A 10,834-nucleotide genomic window follows, 5' to 3' on the forward strand; every position below is an offset into this window, starting at 1 on the left:
GTTGCCTTGGTACCGTTCGCGATATTACGAATCCCACTATGGCCACGCCAAGACCCGCCCTTCAATAGCGTTCACACACTACTATTGGCCAGGCGTCCATGCTTACATGTACAGGTCCTATCCCCTGACCAATCCCATAACCCTAACCTTAACCACTCGAGGTGAAATGCCTAACCCCAACCAATCGAGCTGCTTCGTAGGGCGGGTCTTGGCGTGGCCATAGTGGGATTCGTAATTTTGCGTACCGTTCAAAGCACTTGTCCAATCAGGTATGTATAAAGGCTTTTAGGCCGCCCACGTGTCTATGGTTATCGTAGGCCGTCATCGACGGGTTTCCTGTTTACAAACATTACAGGGTGCGTGCATACCAGGGGCCTGTTTCACAAAACCAAGATAAGGGATTAAGCCGGGATTTCCTGGTTATCCTGGATGAATTTAGCCTTGACTCGGTTTCACGAAAGCAGAGGCACATAAATCACCATGGAGATTTATTCTGTGCCGCTAGCCTGGTCCTGACCAGGCTAACAGCCAGGATTTATTTAATCCTGGAACCTTTCCTGTTCACTCAGCAGTGGTTTTACCCTTTTATTATCAGCCTGGAGTAAAATACAACAGATGCATATTGCTGTTCATTTAAGTACTGTTATTATTTAAAGTTGTGACCATTGTTTTTTTTTTATAATTATAAATTTGTCATTGTTACTGTTATATTGCTGTATGAAGACTGCTGTTCATATTGTTGTAAGAAGTTTGATGAATATATTATGGTAGTTGTTGAGATAATTAGAAAAGGCTGATAAAATTTCAAATGAGTTTTAAATGAAGTCTGTTACTAAGGGCAATACATACAATGCTGTACATTTCTATAGTTCCCCATTGCACCTTAAATTATTTTAGTTTATAATTTATTTTTTTTTTCTTTAACAATAAGGATCATGTTTGTTCTGCTGGCATGTGCATTGTATTTGGCATTCTTAGCACACAATTTGTGTTGTCCAGTAAACTGGGACTATAATTTGGGAGGATTGTACAATTTTAAGAACATATCCTAACTATACAATCCTCCCAAATTATAGACTTAGTTCACTGGACCAGTAACTATCTAGTGATGTAGGCTACTGTACATTCATGGAACAACAGGGTGAGGACACCTTAATGGTTTTTAACCTTATATTTTGCCTGGGGGGAAATAACTGATGAATATACTCTGCTCCATTCATGTTTATAGTGTGCATGGAATTTATCACTTTATTATCTTTATAGTTTCAAGATTTTACAGTGCAATTTCTTCAGTGTCTTTATTTTCTATGTCCATATATACCAGGGAGCAAGGCATATAATATGTAGAGAAGGAAACTCGTCCTCTATAAAAATAAAAAACGCGAGAAAAAGCGTGACAGATAATAGCGGACCGACTAAATGATAGTCTAAAAATATACATTTATGAACTACTGCTCTTAAATAAAACCATTCAATGTGTCACTTGTCATTTGCAAAAACGAACACCTGTACACTTTGCATTAAAAGCGAGTAGTGGAAGTTAATATGACTTAGGAAATTAATATTTTAGCCAATGAGAGAGAGGGAGGAACAGAGTGAAAGAGATATTTACGCTTCATATTCTAGCGTTTTAGAAAATGGATCTTCATGGTAAATTTCCTGAGTTATCTTCTGCTTACTTTTAAGGCAAAAGTACAATTGTTAATTTGTGCAAATGATTAGTAGCCCTAATCATTGAATGGTAGGATTATGACGGTTTCCATTCAGAGCAGTGGTCAGTTAATGTATATATTTAGGCTGCTTATGCATTCAGTCGGTCCGTGATCGTCTGCTACACTTTCTCTCGCTGTTTCGTTACAGCGGCCGTGTTATTTTCTTTTTATTCAAATAATGTGTTTCACGTCATCATACTTCCACAAGAAGCTGCTGCTCACTCTGTATAAAGTATGTACAATGCGTATTCTCCATTTTGGCATCAGTAAATCTGTGATCGACCTCGCGGTCTTTTGAGGAAATCCGTGGACGCGCATCTATCTGAATTAGTTCAGCCTGGCTCGACCTAGTCGCTCCTCCTCAGCCTGGCTCGGCCTTCGTGAAACGCACCAACTCAGAGAATACGCATTGTACATACTTTATACAGAGTGAGCAGCAGCTTCTTGTGGAAGTATGATGACGTGAAACACATTATTTGAATAAAAAGAAAATAACACGGCCGCTGTACTAAAACAGCGAGAGAAAGCGTAGCAGACGATCACAGACCGACTGAATGTGTAAGCAGCCTAAATATATACATTAACTGACCACTGCTCTGAATGGAAACCGTCATAATCCTACCATTCAATGATGAGGCTACTAATCATTTGCACAAATTAACAATTGTACTCTTTGCCTAAAAAGTAAGCAGAAGATAATGTTACTCAGGAAATTTACCATGAAGATCCATTTTCTATAACGCTAGAATATGAAGCATAAATATCTCTTTCACTCTGTTCCTCCCTCTCTCTCACTGGCTAAAATATTAATTTCCTAAGTCATATTAACTTCCACTACTCGCTTTTATTGCAAAGTGTACAGGTGTTCGTTTTTGCAAATGACAAGTGACACATTGAATGGTTTCATTTAAGAGCAGTAGTTCATAAATGTATATTTTTATACTATCATTTAGTCTGTCCGCTATTATTGTCACGCTTTTTCTCGCGTTTTTTTTATTTTTTATAGAGGACGAGTTTCCTTCTCTACATATGATATGCCTTGCTCCCTGGTATATATGGACATGGAAAATAAAGACACTGAAGAAATTGCACTGTAAAATCTAGAAACTATAAAGATAATAAAGTGATAAATTCCATGCACACTATAAACATGAATGGAACAGAGTATATTCATCAGTTATTTCCCCCCAGGCGAAATATAAGGTCAAAAACCACTGAGGTGTCCTCTCCCTGTTGTTACATGAATGTACAGTAGCCTACATCACTATATAGTTACTGGTCCAGTGAACTAAGTCTATAATTTGGGAGGATTGTACAGTTAGGATATGTTCTTAAAATTGTACAATCCTCCCAAATTATAGTCCCAGTTTACTGGACAACACAAATTGTGTGCTAAGAATGCCAAATACAATGCACATGGAAGCAGAACAAACATGATCCTTATTGTTAAAGAATAAAAAAAGAAATTATAAACTAAAATAATTTAAGGTGCATTGGGGAACTATAGAAATGTACAGCATTGTATGTATTGCCCTTAGTAACAGACTTCATTTAAAACACATTTGAAATGGTATCAGCCTTTTCTAATTATCTCAACAACTGCCATAATATATTCATCAAACTTCTTACAACAATATGAACAGCAGTCTTCATACAGCAATATAACAGTAACAATGACAAATTTATAATTATAAAAAAAAATAATGGTCATAACTTTAAATAATAACAGTACTTAAATGGACAGCAATATGCACCTGTTGTATTTTAATCCAGGCTGATAACAATAGGGTAAAACCACTGCTGGGTGATCAGAAAAGGTTCCAGGATTAAATAAATCCTGGCTGTTAGCCTGGTCAGGACCAGGCTAGCTGCACAGAATAAATCTCCATGGTGATTTATGTGCCTCTGCTTTCGTGAAACCGAGTCAAGGCTAAATTCATCCAGGATAACCAGGAAATCCCGGCTTAATCCCTTATCTTGGTTTTGTGAAACAGGCCCCTGGGGCAGAAAGCCAGATTGGTGAGCTGGGGCCTGTTTCACAAAAGCAGAATATATAAATCCAGGATAACTGATAAAGCGAGGCTTGACCTAGTCTAATCTGTGCATCCTGGGGCCTGTTTCACAAAACCAGGATAAGGGATTAAGCCGGGATTTCCCAGTTATCCTGGCTCAATTTAGCCTTGACTCTGTTTCACAAAAGCGGAGGCACATAAATCACCATGGAGATTTATTCTGTACAGCTAGCCTGCTCCTGACCAGGCTAACGGCCAGGATTTATTTAATCCTGGAGCCTTTTTCTGATCACCCAGCAGTGGTTTCACCTTATTGTTATCAGCCTGGATTAAAATACAACAGGTACAGTAGGTGCGTTTCATGAAAGCCAAGCCAGGCTGAGGAGGAGCGACTAGGTCGAGCCAGGCTGAACTAATTCAGATAGATGCGCGTCCACGGCTTTCCTCAAAAGACCGCGAGGTCGATCACAGATTTACTGATGCCAAAATGGAGAATACGCATTGTACATACTTTATACAGAGTGAGCAGCAGCTTCTTGTGGAAGTATGATGACGTGAAACACATTATTTGAATAAAAAGAAAATAACACGGCCGCTGTACTGAAACAGCGAGAGAAAGCGTAGCAGACGATCACGGACCGACTGAATGCGTAAACAGCCTAAATATCTACATTAACTGACCACTGCTCTGAATGGAAACCGTCATAATCTTACCATTCAATGATTAGGCTACTAATCATTTGCACAAATTAACAATTGTACTATTTGCCTTAAAAGTAAGCAGAAGATAATGTTACTCAGGAAATTTACCATGAAGATCCATTTTCTATAACGCTAGAATATGAAGCGTAAATATCTCTTTCACTCTGTTCCTCCCTCTCTCTCATTGGCTAAAATATTAATTTCCTGAGTCATATTAACTTCCACTACTCGCTTTTAATGCAAAGTGTACAGGTGTTCGTTTTTGCAAATGACAAGTGACACATTGAATGGTTTCATTTAAGAGCAGTAGTTCATAAATGTATATTTTTAGACTATCATTTAGTCTGTCCGCTATTATCTTTCACGCTTTTTCTCGCGATGCCACATGGGTGGCAGTGAAGGTCAGGGGCCTCGACGGACCAGACCCGGGCAGCAGACGCTGGCTCTGGGGACGTGGAACGTCACCTCTCTGTGGGGGAAGGAGCCGGAACTGGTGCGGGGGAGGTGGGCGCTACCGGTTAGATCTGGTGGGGCTTACCTCACGCACAGTCTTGGTTCTGGAACCATACTCCTGGATAGGGGTTGGACTCTTTTCTTCTCGGAGTTGCCCAGGGTGTGAGGCGCCCGGGCGGGTGTGGGGATACTCACAAGTCCCCGGCTGGCGCCGCTGTGTTGGAGTTTACCCCAGTGGACGAGAGGGTCGCCTCCCACGCCTGCGGGTTGTGGGGAAAACTCTGACTGTTGTTTGTGCATATGCACCAAACAGGAGTTCGGAGTATTCGGCCTTCTTGGAGACCTTGACTGGAGTCCTGCATGGGGCTCCAGTGGGGACTCCATTGTTCTGCTGGGGGACTTCAACGCACACGTGGGCAATGATGGAGACACCTGGAGAGGCGTGATTGGGAGGAACGGCCTCCCTGATCTAAACCAGAGTGGTTGTTTGTTGTTGGACTTCTGTGCTAGTCATGGACTGTCTATAACGAACACCATGTTCGAACATAGGGATGCTCATAAGTGTACCTGGTACCAGAGCACCCTAGGCCAAGGTCAATGATCGATTTCATAATCGTTTCATCTGATCTGAGGCCGTATGTTTTGGACACTCGGGTGAAGAGAGGGGCAGAGCTGTCAACCGATCACCATCTGGTGGTGAGTTGGGTCAGAGGGTGGGGAAGACTCTGGACAGACCTGGTAAGCCCAAACGTGTAGTGCGGGTAAATTGGGAACGTCTGGAGGAGGCCCCTGTCCAACAGACTTTCAACTCACACCTCCGGCGGAGCTTTCGTGCATCCCTGTGGAGGCTGGGGCATTGAACCCAGTGGACAATGTTCAAAGTTTCCATTGCTGAAGCTGCAGCGAGGAGCTGTGGTCTTAGGGTCTTAGGTGCCTCAAGGGGCGGTAACCCACGAACACCGTGGTGGACAACGGTGGTCAGGGAAGCCGTCCGACTGAAGAAGGAGTCTTTCCGGGATATGTTATCCCGGAGGACTCGGAGGCAGTTGCAGGGTACCGAAGGGCCCGAAGGGCTGCAGCCTCTGCCGTGAAAGAGGCAAAGCAGCGGGTGTGGGAGAAGTTTGGAGAAGACATGGAGAAGGGACTTTCGGTCGGCACCAAAGTGCTTCTGGAAAACTGTTCGCCACCTCAGGAGGGGAAGGGGAACCATCCAAGCTGTGTACAGTAAGGATGGGACACTGTTGACCTCAACTGAGGAGGTAATAGGGCGGTGGAAGGAGCACTTTGCAGAACTCCTGAATCCGACTAATCGCCCTCTATGTTAGAGGCAGAGCTGGAGGATAATGGGGGATTGTCGTCGATTTCCCAGGCGGAAGTCACTGATGTAGTCAAACAACTACACAGTGGCAAAGCCCCGGGATTGATGAGATCCGTCCAGAAATGCTCAAGGCTCTGGGTGTGGAGGGGCTGTCCTGGTTGACACGCCTTTTCAACATTGCGTGGAAGTCTGGGACGGTGCCAAAGGAGTGGCAGACTGGGGTGGTGGTTCCCCTTTTAAAAGGGGGGACCAGAGGGTGTGTGCCAATTATAGGGGTATCACACTTCTCAGCCTCCCTGGTAAAGTCTACTCCAAGGTGCTGGAAAGGAGGGTTCGGCCAATAGTCGAACCTCGGGTTGAGGAGGAACAATGCGGATTCCGTCCTGGTCGTGGAACAACGGACCAGCTCTTCACTCTCGCAAGGATCCTGGAGGGAGCCTGGGAGTATGCCCAACCGGTCTACATGTGTTTTGTGGATTTGGAGAAGGCGTATGACCGGGTCCCCGGGAGATACTGTGGGAGGTGCTGCGGGAGTATGGGGTGAGGGGTCTCTTCTCAGGGCCATCCAATCTCTGTACAACCAAAGCGAGAGCTGTGTCCGGGTTCTCGTAGTAAGTCGGACTCTTTTCAGGTGAGGGTTGGCCTCCGCCAGGGCTGCGCTTTGTCACCAATCCTGTTTGTAGTATTTATGGACAGGATATCGAGGCGTAGTCGGGGTGGGGAGGGGTTGCAGTTTGGTGGGCTGGGGATCTCATCGCTGCTCTTTGCAGATGATGTGGTCCTGATGGCATCATCGGCCTGCGACCTTCAGCACTCACTGGATCGGTTCGCAACCGAGTGTGAAGCGGTTGGGATGAGGATCAGCACCTCTAAATCTGAGGCCATGGTTCTCAGCAGGAAACCGATGGAATGCCTTCTCCAGGTAGGGAATGAGTCCTTACCCCAAGTGAAGGAGTTCAAGTATCTTGGGGTTGTGTTCGCGAGTGAGGGGACAATGGAGCGGGAGATTGGTCGGAGAATCGGCGCAGCGGGTGCGGTATTGCATTCAATCTATCGCACCGTTGTGACGAAAAGAGAGCTTAGCCAGAAGGCAAAGCTCTCGATCTACCGGTCAGTTTTCGTTCCTACCCTCACCTATGGTCATGAAGGCTGGGTCATGACCGAAAGAACGAGATCCAGGGTACAAGCGGCTGAAATGGGTTTCCTCAGGAGGGTGGCTGGCGTCTCCCTTAGAGATAGGGTGAGAAGCTCACTCATCCGTGAGGAGCTCGGAGAGAGCCGCTGCTCCTTTGCGTCGAAAGGAGCCAGTTGAGGTGGTTCGGGCATCTGGTAAGGATGCCCCTGGGCGCCTCCCTAGGGAGGTGTTCCAGGCACGCCCAGCTGGGAGGAGGCCTCGGGAAGACCCAGGACTAGGTGGAGGGATTATATCTCCAACCTGGCCTGGGGAACCTCAGGATCCCCAGTCGGAGCTGGTTAATGTTGCTCGGGAAAGGGAAGTTTGGGGTCCCCTGCTGGAGCTGCTCCCCCCGCGACCCGACACCGGATAAGCGGACGAAGATGGATGGATGGATGGCTTTTTCTCGCGTTTTTTTTATTTTTTATAGAGGACGAGTTTCCTTCTCTACATATTATATGCCTTGCTCCCTGGTATATATGGACATAGAAAATAAAGACACTGGAGAAATTGCACTGTAAAATCTAGAAACTATAAAGATAATAAAGTGATAAATTCCATGCACACTATAAACATGAATGGAACAGAGTATATTCATCAGTTATTTCGCCCCATGCAAAATATAAGGTCAAAAACCATTAAGGTGTCCTCTCCCTGTTGTTACATCAACGTACAGTAGCCTACATCGCTAGATAGTTACTGGTCCAGTGAACTAAGTCTATAATTTGGGAGGATTGTACAATTAGGATATGTTCTTAAAATTGTACAATCCTCCCAAATTATAGTCCCAGTTTACTGGACAACACAAATTGTGTGCTAAGAATGCCAAATACAATGCACATGGAAGCAGAACAAACATGATCCTTATTGTTAAAGAATAAAAAAAGAAATTATAAACTAAAATAATTTAAGGTGCATTGGGGAACTATAGAAATGTACAGCATTGTATGTATTGCCCTTAGTAACAGACTTCATTTAAAACACATTTGAAATGTTATCAGCCTTTTCTAATTATCTCAACAACTGCCATAATATATTCATCAAACTTCTTACAACAATATGAACAGCAGTCTTCATACAGCAATATAACAGTAACAATGACAAATTTATAATTATAAAAAAAAATAATGGTCATAACTTTAAATAATAACAGTACTTAAAGGAACAGCAATATGCACCTGTTGTATTTTAATCCAGGCTGATAACAATAAGGTGAAACCACTGCTGAGTGAACAGAAAAGGTTCCAGGATTAAATAAATCCTGGCTGTTAGCCTGGTCAGCAGCAGGCTAGCTGCACAGAATAAATCTCCATGGTGATTTATGTGCCTCTGCTTTCGTGAAACCGAGTCAAGGCTAAATTCATCCAGGATAACCAGGAAATCCCGGCTTAATCCCTTATTTTGGTTTTGTGAAACAGGCCCCTGGTCCGATAATGCAAACGCATTTTTGTCTCAGTGCACATTGTCTTAATCACTTCATTTCGACATGGCATTTATATAACACATACTCTATGCTCTTACAAAGCTAACGTTTTTGACCGATTAAAATGTAATCAATGTTTGTGAGCTGAAGAGCTCTCTTATGAGAAGCTAACTATAGCTCTGTTTGCCATTCATTCCAATGGGGAAACATTGTGGCTAGACTTTCGACATACATTGCATATATTTACACTTTGAATTTTGTCATGGCATTTATATAACACATACTCTGGTCTTACAAAGCTAACGTTTTTGACCGATTACAATTTAATAATTTTTTCTGAGCTGGAGAGGTCTCGTTATGAGATGCTAGCTATAGCTCTGTTTGCCATTCATTTCAATGGGGAAACATCGCGGCTAGACTTTCGACATACATTGCATATATTTACACTTTGAATTTCGTCATGGCATTTATATAACACATACTTTATGGTCTTACAAAGCTAACGTTTCTGACCGATTACAATTTAATCAATTTTTGTGAGCTGGAGAGGTCTCGTTACGAGGAAGCTAACTATAGCTCTGTTTGCCTTTCATCCAATGGGTAAACATCGCTGCTAGAATGTCGACATGCATTCCAGTGGCGTATTCCTTTTGTTTGTATATAACTGCTGACTCAAATAAAACATGATTTTAGTAGCATCTGTTTGTCTGTCTTTAATTTTGCAGTGTTACTGTGATATATATGTATGGCTATAATTATCATTTTAGGCTAAAGTAATAGCCCGTGTTAGCAGCAGGGTTACTCCTGAGTGTACCCTTATGGTTGGTTTATGCCTTAAAATAATGGCCATGATTTATGGGAAAAGGTACGATATGTTTGTTTCAAAACATCACTGCAGTTTGATTGTTTTTAGCCGGTTTTTGGCAAAAGCATGCTTCCCCCTAGGTATGTTAAACATCAGGCACCCATCACTGGCTCTTTTTGTACAGTTAACTACGCAACAACTCCTTGGCATTTTGACTTTCGCTATGCCGCTACTACTACCTAGCTACACAAAAGCACAAAACACGTCTTCTTTCTGCCCCCCGGTTGCGTGCGCAAGCAGTGATGACGTTGCCTTGAAACCCATGTAGTAGGGGGTCCCTGCTCTGTCTCTCTCTGAGATAAGAGGTCCTCCTTGGCTTAAAAAAATGACCAGTGTCTTCACATAAATGAGTATCATTAATCATTAATAATTATATATAACTAAAGGCAAACTGAGCAAATTTGTTATTTCATAAGAGTGTATCAAACTGGTAGCCCTTTGTATGACTCAATACCCATAAAGTAGCTCTCAGTTTCAAAAAGGTTGGTGACCCCTGCTGTATAGTCATTGGTCTTTACACAACACTAACAAAATGAGTTGGCTTTTAAAGGTGCTGTAGGTAGGATTGTGAAGATCCAGAACTTAGCCAAAAAATGTGAACATCAACAACTTCTCAGTCCCTCCCCCCTTTCAGGTAAACCCCAAAACGGTCTCCTAAGCCCCTCCCCCCACAAGGGAGAATGAATGCATGCCCCCTGGCCCTCATAATAAGTAATAATAATATGAATAATAATAATAATAATAATACATTTAATTTATAATGCACTTTTCATCAGAGATCTCAAAGTGCTACAGGTTAGAAAATAAAAAATCATCTGTGCATCTGAACAGGGAACTGTGGATTTTTGCAAATCACACTACAGGATGTAGGTGGTGCCAGAGGAGCTGTATTTTTTTTAATTACATGCTGCATGTAGTACTACTCAAACATAGGGTCAGTTTTAGCAAATATGACAGAAAATTACCTTACCTACTGCATCTTTAATCAAATCAAATGGTGGAACGTGATTAAGTGCTTTTACTCAAGTATTGTTCTTAAGTAGGCTACAATGCTGTAGGTGCTTGTACTTCACTTGAGTAAGTATTATCATTTTATGCGACTTTATACTTCTACTGTCCTACATTTAAGAAACAAATATTGTAGGCTACTTTTTACTTCACTACATTTATTTGAC

Source organism: Perca flavescens, chromosome 16 (assembly GCF_004354835.1).
Source record: "Perca flavescens isolate YP-PL-M2 chromosome 16, PFLA_1.0, whole genome shotgun sequence".
Taxonomy (NCBI): domain Eukaryota; kingdom Metazoa; phylum Chordata; class Actinopteri; order Perciformes; family Percidae; genus Perca; species Perca flavescens.